Source organism: Adiantum capillus-veneris, chromosome 1 (assembly GCF_014529385.1).
Source record: "Adiantum capillus-veneris isolate H3 chromosome 1, ASM1452938v2, whole genome shotgun sequence".
NCBI classification, from domain to species: Eukaryota; Viridiplantae; Streptophyta; class Polypodiopsida; order Polypodiales; family Pteridaceae; genus Adiantum; species Adiantum capillus-veneris.
The window spans coordinates 179848141-179874419 of NC_140931.1; the positions used below are offsets into that span (position 1 = coordinate 179848141).

The window sequence follows — 26279 nt, forward strand, 5'->3', positions numbered from 1 at the left end:
TAGGTGGTGTGATTTGCTCCCGCAACAATCATTCAGTCTTTCAATCATTTAAATAGTAGTGAACACTCTTGTATTAGAGATATTAGCTCACACAATTGGGCTATTTGTGCATAATTATACTTTCAATAGTCTAATAGACTACTTCTTTGTGAAGTAAACTTCTAGTGTTCTATGTTTAGTAGTGTCCACTCTTGTGTTCGAGTTGTTAACTCACACAATTGGACTACTTTTTCATAACGTACACTTTTAGTGATTTGTTTTTAAAAGTTTATCTTCCACTGCATTATTGTTGAATTGATTGTACATTTATTCAATTATTATAAATAATATCTTATTCCAAGATCATAATTGTTAAAAATTATATATATTTAATTTGGTGCAACAAATATTTCACTTTAAATCTATTTGAATATTCAACATTGATATTTGAAAACATGTCTTCATATTTTAGCATGTTTGAATTATTCTCTTTCTGTTAATATATCATTGTTTGTTTTAATAGTTACGTCAGAGTGAAGCTATCATGAGCATATCAAAAAACCGCCATTGAAGCTATTTTTTATTATCTACATGGTGTTGAAGAGAAGCAATTACCTCGATGTTTTGAAATTGCAGACCCTTCCATTTTCAATGATTTTGTCAACACGTTGACAAAACATTGCTTTGAGCACTTACAACAATCATTCCGTACAGTATAATTTGATATTGCAACTTTCAATGGTGGTCAAATGCAAGGGCTTGTCAAGAAAGTCTTGGGTCAAATCTTGGTTGCTTTTGATGCTCTACAAAACCCTAGAGTCCACTCTTTCCCTATAGTACGTGAAAGAATTCAATTGGTTCATCAATTGCGTTCAAAAATGAAAGGAAAGAGCAAGCTAGAAGGCGCTATCAAAAGATTGAGAGTGGTTGATACTACCGAGCCAACCATTGAGATAGAAGTGGAAACTCCTGCTCAGCCTATTGTCGTGGGAGCACTAGTTAAGGTGATGATCCACTAGTATTGCACCTCCTACAAGATCGACATGTTTTCCACTTGTAAGCACCCCAACTTGGAGAAGGTAGATGGGCATATGTCAAGCACGTTCATGTACTACATCGTGCCTTCTTAGAATTTGTGTATGCAGCTAAAGTATTCAAGATCCAGTCACACATGCCGACTGTTGCACAACATGCCATGGAAGAAGCCACAACTTTAAATATCCAACACCAAGGCATAATCCTACCACTTGACATGGTGCCACAACCCCCACGTCCAATGCTTATCTTCAAATATTGGAACGGTGGCCATTTGGAGTAGTGGATACAAGCAAGTCACTCGGATGGAAGCAAGCTTTCCATCAAAGAGTTTTTGTAGATGGATGGTAGTATAGAGTACTTCCAAGAAAATATCTTACACATTTTCAATGCTCTACTGCAAACATTGGAGTACTTACATCACCATTATGTTTTGCACAACGACCTTCACCCTCGCAACATTATGTTCTTGGGGGTTTTACCATTGGGGTTTACCATTCAGTACCCCCTATATAACATACATTTGTGGGGTAAACCCTCTTTTACCATGTCTGTATCAATAAAATGACCCCTTAATTTAGATTTTTTTTCCAAAATTGAATATAAAAACCCCTCATTTTAATCTATCTTTGTTATATTTCCTAAATTTTTTGCATTTTAAAACCACTCCTTTCAAACTCACGTTCTCCATTAACATGATTACATAGTGCAACCCCCGAGATTATGTTGCATTTTGCTGACAAGGGTGTTTATTGCGACATTACAGATTGGGGCACTTCTAGCTTATTACCAACTACAAAGAAATTTCCAAATCTAATAGATCTATCTTTGGAGTGTTGAAAGAAACACCTTAGAGACTACCCTTGGGCTTCCCCCGAGATTATGTTGCATTTTACTGACAAGGGTGTTTATTGCGACATTACAGATTAGGGCACTTCTAGCTTATTACCAACTACAAAGACATTTCCAAAGCTAACAGACCTATCTTTGGAGTGTTGAAAGAATCACCTTAGTGACTACCAATGGGATTCCCCCGAGTGCATTTCCACCAACCCTCCTCCATGTTCTAAATCCATGGATGTATATTCTCTATGCTGGGTTCTAAAATTCATAATTGCATGCCAGATCGAACTAAACAAGATCAAAGAGCCTTTGTAAGAAAAATACATAAAGCTCTAGATTCAGTCAAAGATAGAAATCCCCAAAATTGACCAACTTTTGATTTGTCCCTTTGTATACATGGAGCCCACACAGTTGGCATAAATGTTGTATCTTCTTTTGGTCTATGACCAAACAATGAATGAATACAAAAATCTTTTTTGGGGTTGAAATTGTCATTGTATTGTTAACGCAATGCTAATTTAAGTATCACATCATGGTTTAAGTGACAATTTATGGTAATGTTTTTAAGTTCCAAGTGCCATTATATTATTGAAATTGGTTTAAGTGACATTTACGTCATTGTCCATATATTAATTTGTCAATTTCAACTTGCAAAAGATTTTCCTTGGTTATAGGGTTTCTAATTTTTGGTGTTTTGTTTGTAGATATGGTTGAAGACCTTGATTATGATGATGCAAAACAAATTATGGGTGAGGAGAAAATTCGATGTAGAAGTTCAAACTTATCAATTATTGCTAGCATTCAGGAGTAGTAATCAATGTTGGAGGGAGAGCCCTTGAGTCATCAACAATGAAAAGACTTATGTTCAAACTATTTTGTTCAAAATACATTCTTCAAGACAGGTGGCCATGCAAAGGGAAATCAACCAGTGAAGGTCTCTAGCTTGCAATATGTGGGCTTAGAAAGAGTTTTTCTCCAATGATTTATCCATCAACAGCGCGCTATCCCTAATAATAACCAAATTTCCATATACATCATTCAGTAGTGCTATACACATTACATTTTGGGCAAGAGGGTCAACTAGGATGATAAGCCTCTTAATATGGGTATTAGGCTTGGCCGCATTGTTGGCATGGTTTCAACACAGAACAAGCAAAGGCCCCAACCATTATGGAAGCATCCAATCATCCTCTTACCAGAAGAGCATGAAATCATTGTGGAGATGGCAAGCCATGGAGTTGATCTAGCAAGTTAAGGTGAAACTCCTACAGGCTTGAGATTGAAGGAGTTAGAGCTTGAGACACAGCTTGATACCACTAGAAGATACCTTACACTAGCTCAAAAAGCAAGCTTGCAAAGTACAAGGAGAAGTTTTTTCCCCTTACAAAAGAAGACATTGCAGCTACCACAGCCAACCTCAACACATTTTTGACTCCGTCTTCCAACTCTATTTCTATTGGCTCTGATAAATTTTTCTTGAATGAGATTTTGGCAGATCTCACTGAACATATTGAGTTGTAAAAGCTATCACCTCTACTGTTGTAATCATTCAAGCCATCATTTTGTAATCATTTTGAATAACTGAATCAAATATTTATTGCTTTGTGTCTGTTTCATCTTAGTTATAGATTGTATACAATAAGTATAAAATAAAAGTGATAGACAATATGACACAAAGTGACATGGTAAAAAGAGAGAGAGCATAAGATATAAATTGTATATAGTAAGTTTAAATAAAAGTGATAGACAATATGACACAAAGTGACATGATAAAAAGAGAGAGATCATAAGATATAGCCAAAAATCCAAGATGATTACAACTATGTTGTACCAAAAGTGATTTTAAACACTGTCCTCACAATCAAACACCAAAATTATGTCGCCAACTTCTTCCATGGCTAAACATTTTGAAGCCACCTCCCACTCTGAATCACCATCACTTTGCACCTCAACATCTCTTTCCTCATGCATTTTCTTTATACCAAAGTGTTGGAATTAGGGTTACAAAGAAATGCACACAGCTTGGAGAAGAAAGGAAGCTCAAGGCACACAACTGAGAGTGTGTTACTTAGTGTGCAATGGAAAGATAGATAGCTCTAGAGTGATGGGTGTATATACAATGCACAGGGGAAAAAACCTTCTAAAGAGAGAAAAAATGCCCCGGTGGTCCTAATGTGTTCACACACATCACTACCACATGTATATGGTAACAAATTCCCCCTGGAGTGATGCGGTGAACGAGATCTGGCACATGAGTAAAGGTAAGTGCCATGCCCTGAGGACATGATCAGTCCGCAAAGGGGATTAAGCCCAAAGCTTTGTGGAAAGCTTTGAGATTCTCATGAGACAATACCTTTGTGAAAAGATCTGTAAGGTTGTCCTGTGTTGGCACATAAGCCAAGCTGATCTCTCCTGCTGAGAGCCTCTCCCTGACATAGTGGTAATGCACCTCAATGTGCTTTTTGTGAGCATGAAAAACTGGGTTCCTCGCAACTGCCAATGCGCTCTGACTGTCAGTGTTGGTAGTGTCCTGTCCACCAACACCCAAATCAGCCACCATAAGGCGTCTGAGCCATACACACTCAACTGTAGCTGTGAAGACTGCCTTGTACTCAGTCTCACAACTGGAAGTGTCCACAGTAGGTTGCTTCTTGCTCAACCATGATATACATGAACTGCCAAGCATGAAAAAAAACCCACTTGTGGACACTCACATGTCAAAACAACTAGCCCAGTCTGAGTCCGAAAAAGCATGTAAGTCTAGTGGCAATGATCCTCCCTTGACATAAAACAATCCAAGATATAAAGTGCCACTAAGGTAGCGGAAAATCCTCTTCACAACCTACCATTGCTTAGACCCTGGAATATGCATAAATCTGCTGACCTGTGAGACTGCAAACTCAATATCCGGCCTCGTGTTGCATACATAAATGAGGCATCCAATAGTAGTTTGGTAAAGAGTGAAATCAGTGGGATCGCTAGCATCATGTAGACTCAACTTCTCCATGGGAGTGGCAATAGGTTTGCAATCCTCAAGTCCAAAATTACATAGCAATGTCTCTATGTAACTTTTCTAACACAAGGCAATACCACCATCACACTGCTTAAACTGTATACCCAAGTAATGATGCAACAACCCCAAATCTTTCATCTTGAAAGTAGCATTCAAATCAGCCTTAAATTCAGAAATATGTCTCTCATTTGGTCCAATGATCAGCAAATCATCTACATAGTGAACCACAATGAAAAGTACATCACCCTCACGCTTTACATACAATGTGATTTTTGTTGGACTACTACGAAAGCCTTGTTTGACCAAATGAATGTTAGATTTCTCATACCAAGGACGAGGAGATTGCTTCAACCCATACCCTTACAAAGCCTTCTTACATATGCACACTTTGTCCTCTTGTCCTTTTATGGCAAAACCGCGAGGCTACGTTACATAAACTTCCTCAAATATGTCACCATTCAAGAAAGCAATAACAATGTCTGATTGATCTACATCCCAACCAAATGAGCTGCCAATGCACATAGAAAATGCACATTAGTGATACAACAAGTGGGAGCAAAAGTCTCTTCATAATCTATGCCTTTTTGTTGTGCATAACCCTTTGCAACAAGTCGCGCCTTATGGCGATCGATCTCACCATCTGGCTTGCGTTTTAACTTGTAAACCCACTTTGTACCAATGGACTTTTTGCTAAGAGGCAAATCGCATGAAGTCCATGTGTCATTTTCTATAAGTGCATCTTATTCTGATTGCATGGCAGCCATCCAATTTTTTGAATTTTGTGCTTCATCAAAAGACAGAGGTTCCTCAACATCATGTAAGGTAGACACACCCAAAGCATAACAATCTGATGCATAAGATGCATGGCAAGAGCCTGAATGAGTACGACTAGAAAAAGGTGCATCCAATTTACTGCCACCACACAAAGTATACACTGGCCATTTTGGCATACCTCTAGCCTGCTCATTTTCAGCCCTTTCCTCATCAAGTACATCATGTACATTTGCATCAGTAATAGGCTGATCTGTAACATTTTTGAAAACCCCCATAGGCTGTACATTTGCCTCATTGGAATTTACATTCAAACTTCCACCACTGAAAAGAGACAACAACGTGTCATAAATGTCATGTGAGCTTACATTACTATCTCTAGTACATGACAGCAAGGGCTGAACAAAATCTTCCACAAACACTACATCCCGTGACACCAAAATACTCTTTGTTTGCGGATGATACAACCTGTAACCTTTGCTTTCATCACTATAACCAACAAAAATACATTTGACAGCCTTATCATCCAATTTTCTGCGTTGTGTTTATGGCACCAAAGCATATGCCAAATAGCCAAAAACATGCATGTTCTCAATAAAAGGTTTTCTATCATGCCGTGCTTCATATGGAGTAATAGACTGCAAAGCTTTTGTAGGACACCTGTTAAGTACATAAGTGGCACACATGATGGCCTCAAGCCAAAAAGAATGCGGCAAAGCTTGACTTTTGACCATACATCATGCCCTTTCTATAAGTGACTTGTTTTTTCTCTCAGCAACACCATTTTGCTGAGGTGTATAAGGCACTGTAAATTGGTGTTTTATCCCAGGACTAGCCAGAAATGCATAAAATTCATGAGATATATACTCCCCCCCTTGATCGGAATGGAGGTGCCCAGAGTACATTTCGAGACATTTCAGTCATAGCCAGAAATTGTTTGAAGCACATAAAAACTTGGGACTTCGCTTTAAGCAAAAATACCCATGCATGCGTGGATTAATCATCAATGAAATTCACAAAGTACAGGTAATTGCCCAAGGACGGTTGCCCAAGGACGGTTGCCCAAGGATGGAGTTTGCATGGTCCCACAAACATCACTATGCACAAGCTGCAACCTGCATGTGGCCCTGACTGAACCATCCTTTGGAAACTTAGAATGCTGCATCTTACCCAAAATACAACCTTCACAACATGTTTGAGAGGTGCTTCAAGAGGAAGCAAAGAAGCAACCATATTAGATTTCTGTAAACGCAGCAAGCTGGCAAAATTCAGATGACCAAAACGTGCATGCCAAAGTTTTTCATCTGAAATAGCCCTTGAATCAGTAACTGCATTTGAAAATTTCATCACCAAAACTGAGATCATCAACTGTACATATGACATCCACAAATTTGACAACAAGTCCAAGTCTAGCAAGTGCAGATATAGACAAGAGATTCTTCTTGATCCCAGGTACATAAAGTGCATCAATAAGTGTAAAGGAACTTCCATATGCAACAGTAAGCACAATATTTCCAACACCCTGAACCAGATAAGAGGCATTTTTGGCACAAGTGACTGAATTCCCATGAGGGACAAACTCAAGAGAGGTGAAAAATTCACAATGTGAGGTAATATGCTTTGTAGCACCACTATCAAAATACCACACATGCTGCGCTGCAGCAACAACTGACATGCATGCATCATGGACAGTAGGATTTTAAGTGCACTCTGCACTAAAAGCCCATTCTACATCAACATCAGCATCACAGTCTCCTTTCACAGAAGACTCAACAATAGCTGCATTTTTAGTGGAACCAATATTTGCAGTGGAACCACCCTCTTTCTTCTTAGCCTCTTTGGCCTTCAACTTAGGACACTGCTTGATCTAGTGATCATTAGCTTTACAATAATGGCAATGCATCTTTTTTTTTCCCTTTTCACCAAAATTTCTAGATGAATTACTGCCAGCAGAAGCATTAGAAACAGAATTTTTGCCACTCACATCAAAACCATAAGAAGTGGCTACATTGTTGTTACCACCCTTTCTGAGAAGAAATAAAAGCCTGTTCAACTACATGCTACCTAGTCCTTTTTTTTTTGGAAAAACTTACTCTTGCACAACAATGTGCATAATGAATCAAACTTTACAACTTCAGGATTTCCTTGGGTCATTAGTCTCCAAGTACTAGCAAAAGTCAGGTTTGAATCTGGTAAGGAATCAAGAATAGTTTGCACAAGGAAAATGTCTGAAATGACTTCACCTACAGAAATACGTTGCTCATTGACTTCACCTACTGAAATAAGGAAAGTGTTCATATCATCTTCCTCATGTATAATCTTCGATTCTAGCTCTTTACGAAGCAAATAAATTTTAGCCTTATTGCGGCTTGCATAAAGACCTGCTAGAATATCCCAAGCCTATTTTATAGATTTTGCTGAACAAATGTGAGAAACAATGGTGCGCTTCACAGAAAACACAATCAATGCATGAGCCTGTACATCCTTTACATCCTACTGAGCTTGTTCTACCATAGGCAAAACAACTCTAATAGTAGCAGTCCTTGCAGCAAGACCTGCAACATCCTCAACATCGCCTGCATCCTCAAAACCAGGACGTACATCAATGCCTTGCACAATTTTCCATATGCCTTTGACACAAGAACACGTTGGATCATATAAGCCCACATAGGGTAATTCTCCCCATCCAACCTGTCCTCAATAGCAAACATCTTGAACACATCTGTGTTGTTGTCAGCCATGGTAAATGCTGCACCTGATGTGAAAAATGCCCGAAAATAGGACAAGCGAAGTGGGAACAACATGTGCTATATAGCACAAACCACAAAAGATTGTAAGGCACCTGTTATGCAAAAAACGGTAGTGTCAAAAATTCTGCATAAAATGACAAAATAGTTTGTGTAGTATTGTCTGTAGTGGAAACAGAGGGCAAAACGAGCCCAAATCAAAAATCTGAGCAGATTGAGCTCTATGAGATCGCCCAAAAATTTTGTCAACCTATGAACACTCACCAAAGCTCACTGAAATCGGAGAAAATGAGCAAGCATGTGTTGGAGCTACTGGTGACTAAGCCCGGGAGGATGCAACCTGCTCTGATACCAATTGTTGTAATTAGGGTTGTAGAGAAATGCATACAACTTGGAGAAGAAGAAGGAAGCTCAAGGCACACAACTGAGAGTGTGTTATTTAGTGTGCAATGGAAAGATACATAGCCCTAGGGTGATGGGCGTATATACAATGCACGGGGGAAAAAACCTCCTAAAGAGGGAAAAAATGCCCCGGTGGTCCTATGTGTTCACACACATCACTACCACATGTATATGGTAGGACAAAGTAATGTTCAACTTCTCTCATCGCAACGTTGGTTGGAGCATGCAACAATCTCATATTACAAAACACATATACCAGAGCCTCAGCTTGTTTTGGCTTTAATCTCTTTCTCTTTCTAGTGTGTATGAAGTCAAATGCAGACCAATTTCTCTTGCAACTACGACTTGAATCATCAACATATAATACTTTGATAGCTACGTGTTGCAATTCTATCTTTTCTCCACCATATTATTTTCACCACATAGGTGTGCTGACTTTTTTGATGGTGTCAATGTGCCAAGGATCACCAAACATACCAACCCTATTTGCATAGTCAACATATCTTTGAAACCACACATCACTTTACAATTGGAGGATTGTTCATGGAGCTATAATTTTGGATCCAAACCAAATGTTGCACTGTGTAACCGCATGTGTATTTGCGTCCATCAATATTTTGCGCATGAAACTAGAAACTTTTTGTCTCTACTAGTGTAGCCTTGAAAGTCCTTGAGATTATCAATGGCTTACCAATACACCTTCCCAAAGACAAAAGAATCATTATCCAGCAAGCACAGTAAATCCACAAAGAGTTTAGTAACATTGACAACCTTTTTCACATTTCTCCAAATCACTAGAGAATTGATAAGTTGATGAACCCCTAATGTTGTAGCTTGGTAGCTGGGATATTTGCTAATCCATGTATCCCATCACCTTTTGATAACTATCTCCACCAGTGCATGTCGAACATCTTTCAGTGTTGACAACACATAATATACAGTAGAAAACCGAGTCGCACAAAAGATTTGTAATTCCTTCTTGGGTGACTTTGTTCTGAACAAAGCATATGAAACCTGATTCTCTGTGATGAACTTTACTATTGTGTTTGCTTCCAACAAAGTAGTCTTTATTTTGTCAAGTTTGCTAAATTCTTTCAAAAACAGGTTGATTGTATGTGCACTGCATGGTACCCATGTTAATTTTGGGTACTTTGCTTGAATTGCAAGACATGCATCTTTGTAATTAATAGCATTTTTGGTGACAATGGGTTGTTACATTACTTGGCCCTCTAGCGTTTGATATGGAACGCTCATAGATCTTTGAAAGAAAGAGACTGGTTTTTTTTCTTAAAGGACGTGTCAATGGATTCTAAAACTATTGATCCTTAGGGACAAATCAACATCATACCAATTAAAGGTTTCTTTTGACTATTGGTCCATCCATCCAAAGCTATAATACATCCAAAGGTACCAACATTGCATGTTTGAGCATGCTTTCTACTTCATCTTTGACTTTGTCAGCATACTCTATGCGCATTTTATTATAATCCAACATCACAAATCCTTTTTTGTCGGTGCTCATCAATGCATCTTTGAAGATAGGGTTGCACAATACATTTTTAAAAAAACCACATGTGAGAAATGCTTGCATCCACTTCAAATGCAACATGTATAAACACTGTTTATCAAAATCTTGATGGAGTGTTTCATCCATAGATAACCCTCTTCCAATACCTTCAGTACAATTTCTCTTTGAACTAGATGCATTACTAGATTAACCAACTTCGAAGGATGTTGTAACCTACACTTCACTCTCGAAGCAAAGATTAGGGGAATTGTGCTCTCTATTCTCAATGCACATTGGATCCCTCTCCTCATTTTGTAATAGATCTAATCTTCCTAGAGTATGACCACTTTTGCTTACCCCTTTACTTTTACTCTCAAGGATAGCGTTTACCTTTCATACATAATCCAAAAAATATTCATATATGTCTTGTGGAGGCAAGGCACAAGGCCCGACATTTCCTGGCACTTTGAAAAAATGATCTTTGATCCTGGTAGCATTGCCACTGAACACATGGTGACAAGACTTGTACTTGAAGCGAGATGCAGTTTGTCTTGACACTATTTCATGCACGTACGTCCACTCATGACCATGAACCATGTTAGAGATCTGTAAAAAATAGACAATTCTAATTTGTAAGTTGATCCTTTTATTAATCACACATGAAGTATACAAATTTTCAATTGATTATTTCAAAAAATTGAATATACATAGTCCATCATATCCAACAATAGTTTTTCATTGTACGCACACATCCAAAAAGAGAATATAATTTACTATTAAGGTCTTTGGAATAAATTTCACGTACTTTATACCTACAAATGATAAGAATCATACCCTAAACAATATTTCATCACATCAAACCATCTCGAAGTGTGAGCATAATACTCTAACTCAACGTGATGGTTACTAGCAATCAATTTTGGATTGTAGCTACATTATCATGATTTTTTACAAATCATGTTGGTAAAAATAGTTTGTATTGATCATTGCATATCTTCCTGGAAGTGTGAGGAGCTACTCTAACACAAAAAGGTGATAACCTCATTGTAATTGAAGCACTTCTAGTGGTACAAGATAAACATCAAGTATGGCCAAGAAACTTTGATTAAAAATATTCTCAAAAGTGTGAGCAGCTACTCTAACACAACAAGGTGATAGCATCATTATAGTTGAAGCATTTCTAACCGAGTGTTACCATGCACCGAGCGATTTTTTTTGAGCAAGGACAAACCTGAGCAACTGTTTGTACACGATATAGTAAATTTTATCATCAACATAATACTTATTGTTTGTTATATATTCATGCACCACAACAAAAAGGTTTATCAATGGATAGACTACCTCCTAAATTCCAAAAGATCAAAGTTTACTTTTAAGAAAATAAACACAATATTTGAAAATATTGTCTTCTCTCTTAGGCTCGCTTGGGCTTCACATGTTTTTAGCATAAAGTAAGATTAACAGACTAATAAGAAGTCTAGCCTTGTACTTAATGCTCAAGTCATCGTAAGTTTCTTTTTGTAAGGTCATTTGTAGTGCTCCTGTGTCTAGTATGTTGGTCTTGATTGTCATTTATACTTGAGAGCATGTGAATCCTTCCTCATCTTAGACGCATCAATTTGATAGCAATTTATTGCACCTCATTAGTTCATTTATACATCAATCATCTTTTCCATGTTGTCTTGCCCTATCTATACTACAAGACTGTGATCTTCATTCAAAGACACCCTTCTTACACGACACATTGCTGGCAAACACCATTAATTATGAAAGACTTCTTTTGTTACAATAAAATCATGTTTTTCCTTAATTGACCAATATAGGAATTTTTTAATCAATTTACAAAAATAACAACCAAAATTTATAGAGTTCTATGCCTAAAATTTTCTAGAAAGGCATCGTCATAATTGGGGAAGAAATTAGTTGTAAATAAATAAAATAATTAGGATCTTTTTACCGTACAATGTGACAACCTCAAAGCTTAGGGGCGTGAGTCTTCATATGAAGAGCTTCTTTCCCAAAAGATTGAAGATGCTACTCCTTTCTATTGTGAATCATTGTTTGAAAAAGTATGGAAAATGTCAGATATCAGGAAGGCCATAACATTCACCACTCAATAAACAAGCACATTATAATTTGAATATGCTTTACATCCTTGCTCATCTGGAATATTCATGTCACCACCAATTATAAGAGGCAAATTCTGCTCCAATCTATGAAGATAAAAGCCATGCCCTACTCTAAAAGGTAGTATTAGGGCCTTCTTCACATCTGGAACAATAGTTTCAACAAGAGAGGAAGTCGTTGTAGTGACTTTGCATACATTTTTTTTGCGCCGAAATGCAATCATTTTTGAGCTTGTGTCTACTCAAGATAAGGTTGTATGGAAATCTTATTAGCTAGATGAGGGAAAGAGCTGCATCGTATTGACAACGCATTGTTTTGCAATTGATCATGTCCGACCACAAGAAAGAACGACGCTAAGTGAGAGAAGATTCTTAGATCTCTCTCTCTCTCTCTCTCTCTCTCTCTCTCTCTCTCTCTCTCTAAAAAATGAGAAACAATATCACTATCACAGGCACATTAATTAGCAATCGATTTTCAACAAAAATGCCATAGAAAACTGGTCTTTAGTATATTTTTAAAGCACAAAAAATAAAAATTCTCGGTTAGTTTTGAGGGTCGCCTTGAAGGAAACCGACTAGATTTTGCAGATTAAAGTGTTAAACCCTCAAAAAATCCTAAATTTTATTTGGAGATTTTCAATGATCTCCTTTTTTCCATTGATTCTTAGGTGCTTGAGAAAAATGTGTCTTAGCTTAATATCGTACCCTTTTCAATTTAAAAAATGCCAGTATGTCCCAACAAATTTTGGAAAAAAAAAGTACGACACAAATCCCTAGAGATGCCTCCTGCAAAGACAAAGGACAAGACTGACAAAAGGAAGGGCATAGAGTCATCTACTATAGCACGCTAGCATGAGCAATAGCGTGGGGTCAATGACACACAATCATTAACAACAGCGTAGCCAGGCAGGTTTTGGGGGGCCTTGGTTATATTTTTTTATGAATGCGCTGCACTATGCCACACAGCACTATGAAGCCTCCTATGTTGATAGTGCAGTTGATTGAAAGATGCGCGTGTGAAGCAGAAAGAGTTCGAGTCCAACTTGCTAAGTTTTTGGTTGGGGGACTATTTCGCGACCTACCTTGGCCAGAAGGCGACGCAGGCAAGCTGAGAGAGAGAGAGAGAGAGAGAGAGAGAGAGAGAGAGAGAGAGAGAGAGAGAGAGAGAGAGAGAGAGAGAGAGAGAGAGAGAGAGAGAGAGAGAGAGAGAGAGAGAGAGAGAGAGAGAGAGAGAGAGAGAGAGAGAGGTGCTCGCCTCTTCTATTACCAAGCCATTGTAGCTTGAGCTTGAGCTCGCCAACCCACTTTGGCTAGTATGCGGGCAAAAGTAGACGCAGGCAAGCTGAGAGAGAGAGAGAGAGAGAGAGAGAGAGAGAGAGAGAGAGAGAGAGAGAGAGAGAGAGAGAGAGAGAGAGAGAGAGAGAGAGAGAGAGAGAGAGAGAGAGAGTTGTGGCTTAAAATCCTGTGGAGCCATCGCCCACCGCCTCTGAAAGCAACTGCAATGACCAAAGAGAAGGGCGGTTTCGACTTCGAAGACGATTCAGCGTATGCCACCTACCTCAAAATCCTCCGGATAATAGGATATAGAGGGATTCCTACGTCAAGAAGATACTCCTTAAATACACACACACATACGCCTGACGAAAAACATGGGGAAATTTGAGGTGAGTACCGCATTTGGTAATTCTAGAGAGAAGGCCAAGGGAAGGGGGGCCTTGCTCAAACTCTGGTAAGTCTGGCGATCGTATGTTTTCTTTTGCCCAATGGGTGTTTACCACAGAAAGAGGACACACGCCTCGTCCCCTCACTCTACCTCCGACTCCTCTGAACCCAACCTCTCTCAGTTTTTAAAAAAAACTGTGAGAGAGAGAGAGAGAGAGAGAGAGAGAGAGAGAGAGAGAGAGAGAGAGAGAGAGAGAGAGAGAGAGAGAGAGAGAGAGAGAGAGAGAGAGAGAGAGAGAGAGAGAGAGAGAGAGAGAGAGAGAGAGAGAGAGAGAGAGAGAGAGACGAGCGATGGCATACATTGTGCGCTGTGAGGGCATGGTGAGGGCGTCCTCAGCATCCTCATCCATCGCTCCCTTGCTACCTTCCCTCCAGTCAACTTTCTCACAGTAGTCAAGAAGGAAATTAAGCTCCGCTTCTCATAGGGGTAGCAAGAGTAGGCCTTTGCGTCTGACAGTAGATGCACAAGGGCAGCGTGGGGATGGCATAACTATAGCAGAAAGGATTGTTTCTGCTTCTGCGTATCTTCTCCCTATCCTGGATGGTGTACAATATGGACGGTATTTTCTCACACAGTTCCCCCAAGCCTAGGTAGCCTTTAGACCTCTCTACCCGCTCCTGCGTGTTTACTCCAGAACCCCTTTTGCAAGTGTTGCAGTTTTCTTTGGCCTCTATTTCCTGGTTGTCTGGAATCCAAACTTCAATCACTATGTACGCTACAACACCATGCAAGCTGTCATGCTCGATATACTTCTCATTCTCCCGAGCCTTATAGAAGGAATTTATCATCTACAGAGTGGTGTTGGCTTGGAGATTCTGGTGGTGTTTTACAATACTGTTTTCTTTTATCTGGTTTCCTGCTTCCTTCTTGGAAGTGGGTCATGAAAGACTCCACGCCTTCCTCTTGTTGCAGATGCTGTAGATGCTCAGGTCATGTGAGGTGCACCATTCTTTCATGTAAGCTTACAAGAAATTGTGTAACACATTATGTAACAGCTTAAACTAGAAAATATAGTATTTGCAAGTGTAGTATATCCAGTTGCTTTCAAGAGAGAGAGAGAGAGAGGGAGAGAGAGAGAGAGAGAGAGAGAGAGAGAGAGAGAGAGAGAGAGAGAGAGAGAGAGAGAGAGAGAGAGAGAGAGAGAGAGAGAGAGAGAGAGAGAGAGATAAGCCAATACTACTTTCTTGAGGCAGTTAGCGTTATAATCTTTGCTAGCAACCTGCTCACCATTTTGTGCTATGTTTTTTTCAAGAGAAACCACACTGTCGAAGCCAATGGCATCTCGTGAGAAGCTTGACCAAAAGGCCCGCGCTAGAGAGATGGTCGTTCCTGGAGGCAAGACCTTAGAAGCGCAGGAGTGCCTTGCGGAACGGAGCAACAAGGGAGGGCAGACACGAAAAGAGAAAATGGGGACATAAGGATACCACAAAATGGGAAAGAAGGGTGGGCTCTCCAACCTGGAGTAGTCTGGCGGCGGTGAGGTAGCTGAGGAGAAGGCAGTGCCATTCGATGAGTAAAAAATATAGGACTCAGTAGAAAAAATGTCTCCAGTTACGATCTTAAGATGGGAATTATGATCTTAGTCTACTACTAGCAGTAGTTTTTCGGCTGTGCAGATTAGCTTAATTAGTGCACATATTGTATCTTTTTGTTGTGCTCGGTAGGAATTGTGATCTTAGTCTTCTACTAGCACTAGTTTTTTGGCTGTGGATTAGCTTCTGTAAACCTAAAGCTCTTGCTTTTTTAATTAAAACTACCATTTGCTATTTAGCTTTGCAAGTCTTTTAGTTTGCTTTCCAAAAAAAGAAAAGAGAGAGAGAGCTAAGTCAGTCTCCATCGTTCTTTTTTTGACATCTCTCTCTCTCTCTTTCTCTCTCTCTCTCTCTCTCTCTCTCTCTCTCTCTCTCTGTGTGAGAGTTTCTTTTTTTAAACTGAGAGAGAGAGACTGTCTTAGCTCTCTCTGTCTCTCTCTATCTCTATCTCTCGCTCTCTCTCTCTCTCTCTCCTCTCTCCTCTCTCACTCTCTCTCTCTCTAGATTGAGAGAGAGAGAGGACTTACAGCGCCCACATCTTCAAGTTCCCACAGTTTTCTCTAGAGTAACTTAAAAATGCATAGTATGGTATCGTACATCAACCCATAATAACTTGAGGTCGAGTGAGAGAGAGGAGAAGAAGAAGAAGTGAAGAGCTCCAAAACTCTCCTTAGTATTCACGAGATTTGTTTCAGTGGCAACAACCTTACCTTTTTAGTGTAAAGCTCATGGTTTAATCCTTCGATTGGGGGGACCGAAATTGGGGATAGTTTTTCATCACCCTTTTTATGGAAGCAATGGAACTATGACATATTGCAACCATGGTATACATACACCAATGTGTCATATGTGATTCTTAATGTATAATAAACACCCAAATTGTTAACAAGCTCTATGAGGTCCTACGTGTAAGGACGTATGAATATGAGATTTATATCCAACAAGGGTCAATGGTGGTAGCAAATTGCAATGAGCTTCCAATATTTGAGGGCAACAATTTCCAAGGAGAGGAATATCAACATGCCATTGTAATGGTTCCAAGTGTTCTAGCCCATCAAAGGAAACTCTCTACCCAAACCTTGTTCAAAGGGTTTTGTCGATCAAAAATTTGTGGTTGATTTACCATTAAAAATAGTTGCAATCTTGAATTAATTTTTTGTTGTTGTGCTTGAAGTCACCTAAGATATCATATTTGGTTTTTTTTTTTTGTATATGTGCCTTGCCCTATCTCGCTCGTTTTAGGGATTGCTCGGAAAATCTCGCTCGAGCTTAGAGATTCCTCTTTCTAACCATACAAGATAAGCATCAAGTACCGTCAAAAAGCCTCAATTAATAACTTGGTCAAACTTCTACCGTGTGTGAGTATATCACTCTAACAGAAGGACTCAAAGAAATTCATAATTCCTAAATCTTAATCTAAGTGAAACAACTAATTATCTCAAGTGTAAGTAAACACTTTTACTCTAGCACAAAGGTAAATAATCACTATTTATGATACATACCCATCTTCAAGTGTGAGTATATACTCCAACATAATGATAGATGGTTACAAATCTAATATTCTCCTTCTTTAAGTCTGAAAAAACTCCAACACAAAAAAAGAGCACAGTTCTAACTTTAAAACTAGTCAAAAATATTTAGTTTAAAAATTAATGACAAAAACAAACTCTGGTACAAAATATAATAATTGATATTTTATTAATACCATTAAAACTAAATTAATGAATTATTAAATTTTGAGTTGTTTTATTTTTTTTTAAATAAATTTTTTGGGAGAAAAGGATTACATTTTTCAAATAATTTGATAGTTGATTGTAAAAAACGCTGCTAGAGGGGCACCAATGGTTGCATTTATAAACTGTGCACTTCAATCAAAGTTTTTCTTTTTTGATAGAAAAAATCTCCAATTGAGGTGTAGAGAAATAATACGGAGGGACGGTGTCGTGCCACCATATAATATGACCATTTTATTTGATCAAATGTATTTTATGATCATTAAATGCATATAATACGTTTACTGCTAGCATATAATGAAACTTATTTTGTTGCTAGAATGTGAGTGTTGTCCTTGCAAAAAAATTGAGTATGTTGGATCCACTTCATTAAAAAAAATTCACCTTTGGTTCTGGGTACTTTTCACTATCTTGGATCTTTTCGAGCATTGGTCTCTATGCTTGATGATACTTTTTAAGTTTACCTACCTTTTGAAATAAGTACTGGCAGGCTTGCCATGACCTGGACTTTGGTTCGTTTAAATTTGAGAGAGAGAGAGAGAGAGAGAGAGAGAGAGAGAGAGAGAGAGAGAGAGAGAGAGAGAGAGAGAGTAGAAAATGATATGCATTAATCTACTTCCCTTGCTACTTGGGACATTAGTTGGAAGGCATCTTCCTCAGAGGTTCTATATTTTGTTCAAGACTCCCTTTTAAAAAAAAATCAGCATTGTGATATACTGGCTGTGAGTATATTTCTTGGATAGTACCCTGGTTAGTTGAGTGTTATCTGACTTAATCTCTCTACTGAGTTGATAGAAATACCTGACATTAGTTTATATTCTAAAGTGTTATTTGGTGGTTTATTGGGATTTATTGGTTGTTGATTTATATCCCTCTAGAGAAATACATTGTGGAGTATTGGTGGTTGAAATGATTTGGGGTTACATGTTCTGATTTACAAGGTCATTATAAGTGTTATTTGGTGTTATTGGTTGCTGATTTATATCCCTCTAGAGAAATACATTGTGGAGTATTGGTGGTTGAAATGATTTGGGGTTACATGTTCTGATTTACAAGGTCATTATGAGTGAAAGGTAGGAAAGTGATTTATTGCTAAAATTTAAGTATGGAATTATGGGGTTGATATAGGGTTTTAGGAGTATGGAAAACTTATGTATCTCTATTGAGGCTGGGGTGCTTTTCGTCCTCATAATAATTTTGATCTTTTTCTCTTGCTCTTAATAAACCTTGAACTTAAAAAATCCTTATAACTCACTGATTATGTGGAGACTTGGATTATGGTAGGGTTTGGTTCTTGCCTTAGAACACTAATTGAACAAAATGAGCCTTTTTTGACCCTGTTGGGTGTTCGATTTCAAGCTAAATGGTACTTTTTCTATCGACTTTGCTTAATGATGGCATTGTTAACTACTAAATATGTGCATTAGGATTTGAATCCATGCTGGCTGATTTGATTGACTTAATTGAATGAGATGGATTTGATTATGGTTACTGATTATAAATTATTGGCTGGCTAGTTGTAGATTAATTTTTAGATAGGTTTGCTTGGTAGTCCAAAGGCTCACAAAATATTTTTTTGACTTGATGTTACATTAATACCTACCAACATCAATTTCTTCTTATACTATTCCTAGGTCCTTGGGTCTTTTGATTCTCTTAACTTTACCTTGACGGGAGGGATACTGCTTGATTAAACACGATATTTTTAATATTCAAATTAGGTGACTATAGTTTTACAATCTTGCTGGTTCTCCAATCTACATTTCAGATTTGAGTGTAGCAGTTTGACCCTTCATTTAGGATAGAATTTGGTTGACACTCAGGTTGTACCCTCTTCTTGGATTGGCTCCAATTATGGGGCTAGCTTCCGATGGGAATCATTTCTAATATAATGGTATAGATCTTGGCTTGGCTATTGCTTCATGTGCAGCTGGTTATGATACTTATGCTATTATCTTAATTTGATCATATTTACAAGATTATATTTACACCTCTATATTGCTAGTTTCAATAATCTGATCTTTTTGACTTGTGATGTACTTCTAGATCCTAATTACTAAAAATGATAAATTCTAAAAACATTCTGATCCAATAACTATTACATAGCTCTTTTTGATTGTTTTATACTCTATTAGCTTGGACATATTCTTGAAATATACACCGAGCCTACTATAATGTTGATCTTGATTTATGCTTGTTTTTGGGGAGGATTTTCCATGTTGATGATTGGATCCTTTCTATTGTGAGGCCCAATTTATCTTTTGTTGGGATTTTCCTACTACAACTCTTTTCCATATGCTGATGAAAACTCGCTTTTTGATAACCTATATAGGGCTGGCATGCTTTGCTTGGTGGGATTTATGATCTTGATTTGACTAGTGCTTCAATACTAACCCCCTGTTGTGAAGAAACATTTGGGTAATCTAAGATTTCTAGGTGGTTTTGTATTGACCATTGAATTCTACTATGGTTAGCTGGTTTTGGCAGATGTTTCTCTTCCTTTTGGACTAGGGACATCAAGTTTTGACATGCGTGTATTAGGGACATTCATGTCTACTATCATTAGCTGGATTTGAAATATTTGTACTTTTTCTTTTTGAAATAGGGACATCAGGCTCAACAAGCTTGCATAACCTGGCAGTCATTTTGGAACACTCTCTTACCTAATTTTACACTAAACTTTGAAATTTTATATTACATTGATGTTTACTATGGTTAGCTGGATATGCAACTATTGTACTTTTTCTTTTTGAAATAGGGACATCAAGTTCAACAAGCTTGCATAACCTCGCAGTGATTTTGGAACACTCTCTTACCCAATGTTGCACTAAACTTTGAAATTTTGTATTCAAGGTTTGGATATCTTAAGGATGATTAGAAAGGAACTTTTCTAGACTTAAAGTAAAAGGGTACTGTAAATGAATGTTTTCAAAAATCATGTATGTACTACTTAGAATATGCAGTTTTGGATTGGATACTACAACTTTGGAAAAAGTGGAAATAACTTAAGTTTTTCTCATACTTTTAGATACTATTTAGGACAATATCTAGTCTAATTATTTTCACATTTGACCTAGATAACAAATGATTTGAATCTACCATATGTAGCCAAGTCTAGCAAATATGCTGACTTGTCTATATGGATCTAGGTGAGAATTCTATCTTGACTTAAAAAGGTTTAGCGTGTTGTAGTGTGACTCTAAAGACCCCTCATGATTCAATCTGGATGACCTCAATAAGTCTACTACTTTTGTATAAAATCATTAGAATGATACTAATACTGAAACACACTCACACATTTACATGGGCATGCTCACATTTTTGTTGGTTGTTGAGGGATACACACATGCACACACATTTTCAAACACACACACACACACACACACACATACACACACACTTATCAATCAAAACTTGTATATCTAACCTCGGTTTTTCTCTCTCCTCAATTTTGATTGCAAACTGTTAGTGTCTCATCAGTCTTCTTTACATATACCCACATATGGGTGGGTGTATTTGTGCATACACACTACATTCACTCATTTGTTTGGATTCAAAAGAATTGTTTGGTTCTTGTACTCTCAATAATTAACACCATGTTTTATTATGTCTCCCCCTTCCAAAACCACAAATGTATAAAACCAAAGCTTAACCTCTCTCAATAAGAATTCTAAATACTATATCCCCCCCCCCCCCCTCCCCTCCCTCCACCCCCTTCCATAACCACAAATATGCTTAATCCATATCCCACTGTTTAACAATTTGGTCTCCATCATTCAAATCCTGCATAATATTCTTCTTTAGCACAATTGGGTGACTAGCGAATTGTGCATTTCTTGTTTATGCACTTGCTTTGGTGCGACAACATTGGATAGCTTATACTCATCACTACATTGGCAATGATTTCTCCTCACCAAGTTCTTCTTTCCTTTTATTGCAAAAATTCATGTTTTTTTCCCTTTTGTTTTTCTCATTAAGTTTTAATTGGTTTTCACAAAAAACAGTGTACTGATAGTTATTGCAATTCTTTCAATGCTTTACCTAATGTTGAATTCCAATTGAATCCTTACCTTGAAAAAGGATAAACATAAACTCACAATACACGAACACATTCACACATATATAAGAACAGAGATGTACAAATGATGCAATAACTTCTAGCATAAGAGTTTTAAGGTCCACATACAAAATTTAAAACACACATGCACAAATTATTACAATCCATGGTCACACACACACACACACACACACACACACAAAGTTCAAGACTTGGACCATCTAAAAAGACATACAAAAATGCATGCATACATATGTATGCACACAAATGCACACACCTACATAATCAACAATGCATAATGGAAATAATGTGAGGCTACCAAAACCTAAACAGTAGTTCTTTTTTTCATAATTGCATCTTGATCTACTAATACACCTTAGGCAAACATAGCATTTTGAATTTTACTCTTTGAATTTTTTTTTATGGAAACTCATAATGAGTTTTTGGTATAAGTTAATGTATCTTTTTACTAGTAATCTACCATATCTTTTCTTTGGTTACATAAATTAATCATATTTCTTACATTAAAAAATCACACTATTTTTGTACAATATCTTTGGTTGAGCGGGTAGTTTTTTGTAATTTTTGGCATTGATAATAAGGGGAAGGGGTCATGGATACCTATCTTCTTCTAAAGTAAATATTAGCGAGCTTCCTCAAAAATTTGTTGTGTTTCTTGAATGGTGGCATGTAAGAGCTTCCTTCCTTGAGATTACAATAGCAGTTGTAGCAATAGCACAAGGTCATGCATCATTTGGTTGTGTTTTATGATTGATAGATAGCCCTTGTATACACTTTCTCTATAATTTTAAATATTCATAGGATATTGGAGGGTCTCATATACAAACACTGGAAACTATTTTCTTGAACATAGATCAATTCAGCTATGGTGAACAATGGTAAGATATTTTCTCTTACTCGATACTCAACAAATTATAGTTGATTAATTTTTTTTTTCTATGAGTAATGATGCTTTTATGTAAGCCCTATTGGCACCACTTTACCAAATGGTAACCTTTCTACACTTGGTATATACCTGTTTGAACACTTCATGTGGTCGTCTGTCGCACGTGTCAATGCAAGGGACTTGCCAATACACTGTGTGCAAGCCACAAATGTCTCCAAGCACACAGCTAGCCTAAACTAGTAAGCTCAAAGATGACGATGGTGTGTCACTCACCGCTCTACGCTTGCTGTCGTGGAGGCTTCCTTGCCGCAAAGAAGAAGGAGACGCTGCTACGTCGCGCTCAACCGCCTCGCCGCCATCGTGCTAGCGTTGCAATGCTCTCTCTCTCTCTCTCTCTCTCTCTCTCTCTCTCTCTCTCTCTCTCTCTCTCTCTCTCTCTCTCTGTGACGCATACATACACACACAAGGAGATGAAGAAGAAGAAGATGGAGATGGAGCAAAAGCACTCATCAATTGCATAAATGAAAGGAATGAGTGTTTTTTAGGTTTAGGTGACTTTTATAGGAGCTAGCCCCATTCACACTTGGGCACCCATACTTAGCCAGCTAACCCTTGATTGTTCCTGTTAGAGTGCGCCTCTCATCGGGCGATCACTCTTACCCTTTTCCCATTGGACCGACAAGCCCGGTACCTGACTCTAAATAATACGACGTCTATCATAGGTGATGGGAATGTGCGTGAGGGTTAACATGCCCCCCTTCCTGATGTAAATTCCATCCTTGGAAGCTATTGAGTTGAAGCTCGTTCGTTGAGGTGGAAGAGACTTTGAGATGAGTGTCCTTAGCCTTCTTCACTGTAAAATCAAACAACATTTGCACAGTAATTGCATTCTCATATACGTTTTCAACATTTTAATTTTGTAACTTTGGGGGGTCATGTAACACTGTTACCCTCCCTAGGCTCATCACATTAGTAAACTCCCTTTATAATACTTAAGCTAAAGGTCAATAGGGACTAATCCCACTAGAAAGCCCTTGTACATTTCACACAATGTTGCCTAAATCGGATTAAGAACCTAAGTAACCATTGATTATTAGGAAGGAATTCCACATGGTATAAAGAGAAGTCTGTAACACCTAGCTTGGTCAAAGTAGCTTATTCGGACTGCTTGATTTTTAAACCTAGACAAGTGATTATGACAAAAAATTACATTGAATTTAGTGTTTGATACTAAGCAAATGTGTTGAATATTATGCTATCAATCACAATTAAAGCAGTCAAACATAGATGCAAAAAAGATAAGGGGCCATGCTGATGGACAAGAAACACCTGTTTGTGTTGATGATCACTCTTGATTTGAAAAGTGGATGAGAGAAAGATTCCGTGAAGGTCCAAATCCTAACCACAGCAACACGTTCCTGTACACACAATGAAACACAAAGAATACCTCTAGAAGGCACATCAGTGGGAAGAAAGAACTTTGCTAATCACTAAACTCTAAAACAGAAACACTCCTATCATACTAATCTTACCTACCCTCCATCACTCGAGTGATGAGGATCAAAGGTGTTTGATGACGTAGGTTTCTGTTTCAGTGTACCGGATGTGAATGTGTCGGTCTAGTCAATGGTTTGACTTTTATTGTGCATATTCGTTTGCTAATTTCTCTTGCTCTTTATTATTTTTGTTTTTCGTGAGTATAAGGCTTTATATATACATTCCCTAAGATCGGGAGATTGAGAGGTCAGGGAGGAAGGTTGAGAGGGGAGTGAGTGAATGATGAATGTCAGCAAACACTCCCCCCTTCCTTGGGTAGATCATACCGTTTAAAATGTACTCGTCACCCTTTGAAACCAATTGTTCCAGTTGGTAATAGGTGGGGATTTTTTTCAGTATTTTTCTATTACCTTAGGTACCTCATCGAGTTGCAAGGATGGTAAGGTACTCTTCCAGGATCAAACTTGAAGTGGTTCATCAGGTGATTCTTGAACACTGGGAGGTGTGGATTCCTTTGTAGCTTTATGGAGTTCTATTATTGTAGGTGGAGGCTGTGGAGAAACTTTTAGCTCTATGGATGCATTACATGAGGAGGTAGAAGCTTCATGGGACTCCCCCCTTCCTGAGCTAGTTGGAACAAATTGTTCTTTCTTCGGTACCCAAACTAGCTCTGGAGCGGGTGTGTAGCATTTTATGATTTTTTTCTTTCCACAATTGTCAATTTGTTTTGGAGCTACAGGATCGGGCGCACATGGGTTAGGTGACAGGTAAGAACACAATCTACGTTTTGGCACCCAGATTTGACCATTTCCTTCATAGTAGCCTTGGGATTCCAATAGATTTTAGGAATCCAACGCAATGTTTCTTTACATTTCTTGGGGCAAGTGAGATGTTTCTTACAAGGCTTTTGTTCTTTTAGCATCAGCTATGGTCGCTAAAGAAGCTTTAGGGACCCACTTGTATGTTTTCTTTGTTATATTAGGATGAGTCTTGTCAGAAGCTATATGCATTGCTTTTAGCATATTAAGGGTAGGAGTGGTGGCATTTCATCCCCCTCAGGTGTTACCCAGGTCGTCCCCCTATTTCCCCAAGTGTCTATGGTTGCTTCTAGGTGGACCTAATCCACATTGTCCAACTCATTCATCCCAGGTAGTACATCCATATAAGGAGAATCTTCCCCAACATCAGTGTCCACTTTACACGTGTAACAATACTGCAATGGGGCCGAGTGAACTGTGATGTCAGATCTATGATCAATTATAAACATGTTTCCTAGGGGATGTGCTTGACCAGTTATACAAGATCCACTAAAATGACAGAATCTTGGAACTGCAGGTAGACATGGTTTTTAGACCAGTCATGCCCATTTTTGCTTCCCTTATAAAAGGACATCCTAAGATCATCTTCGATGCCATAGTGTGCTTGGAGGAATCCATAACAATGAAGGTCATTCTTATTTTATGTCCAAAGACCTTGATCTTGAGATCTTCTAGCATCCCAATAGGTTTAACAATAGACCCATTGGCCATCTTCACTACTATGGTTGTGGTCGCAAGGTGAGGTCTTCCCATAGTTTCCCAGCAATTTTTAGTCACAATGCTAACCCCAGTGCCACCATCAAGGATTCCATTCACAGTTAATCCATTAGTAGTGATTGGTATGGTCGCGTTGGATTCATCACCCTCCAAGTATTGTCCCAACTTGTTAACAGGTATTCCTAACAAGGTTCTCACCTAGGTTGGGTTGTGGATCTAAGTGTTCCTCCTCTATTGGCATCTCCCCAGCTCCATCCATCTGTTCAAATTGTGGTAGCCCAAACTTCAGTTCTCCATTGAGGAAGGCTTGAAGAGCTGAGACTAGCTCAGGGTCTTTATATAGTTTGGACATGATGGTGGTTCTAGCTTCTGAAGACATGAAATCCATCAATTTGGCAATGTTTAACGACACCTTTTGGGCTTTAGTCCCTTCATGTGGGGAAGATGGGATCTCCATTTCTTCAATAGGATCAGGTAGTCCCTCTATAAACATTATTTCCATCAAGAAGTGAGTACACCCACTTTCCCATGACTTTAAGTCACTTTCTTCTTGGATGAGACTAGGTATGGCTAAGGGTCTATGGACTTGGTGAGGTTGATGTTTCTTAGGGAACACGGTTTCTGTAATCTGGATCTGCCTAGGTGCTGGTTCTAGATCCCTTTGGGTATCTTCTACCAAACTCCTTAATTGCTTGACTCACTCAATCTCCTGTGTAGGGTTTGGATAAGTTCCTATCTTCTTCTTGGATTCTGGCCATTGTGGCTCATGAAAATCTTCCTTGTTGGTTTGGTCTCTATGGTTTCACCTGAATCAGAATCCTCTTCACGTCGTTCATATATACGGGGTTGTCACCGATCTCTATGTTGGTCTT

At 38.3% G+C, this 26279-nt stretch overlaps 1 pseudogene; it reads left to right on the forward strand.

Annotated features, from left to right (window-relative positions):
• Positions 1 to 14436: 14436 nt before the first annotated feature.
• LOC147466089 (protein TIC 20-v, chloroplastic pseudogene) lies at positions 14437 to 15084 on the forward strand (annotated as a pseudogene).
• The last annotated feature ends 11195 nt before the right edge of the window (positions 15085 to 26279 follow it).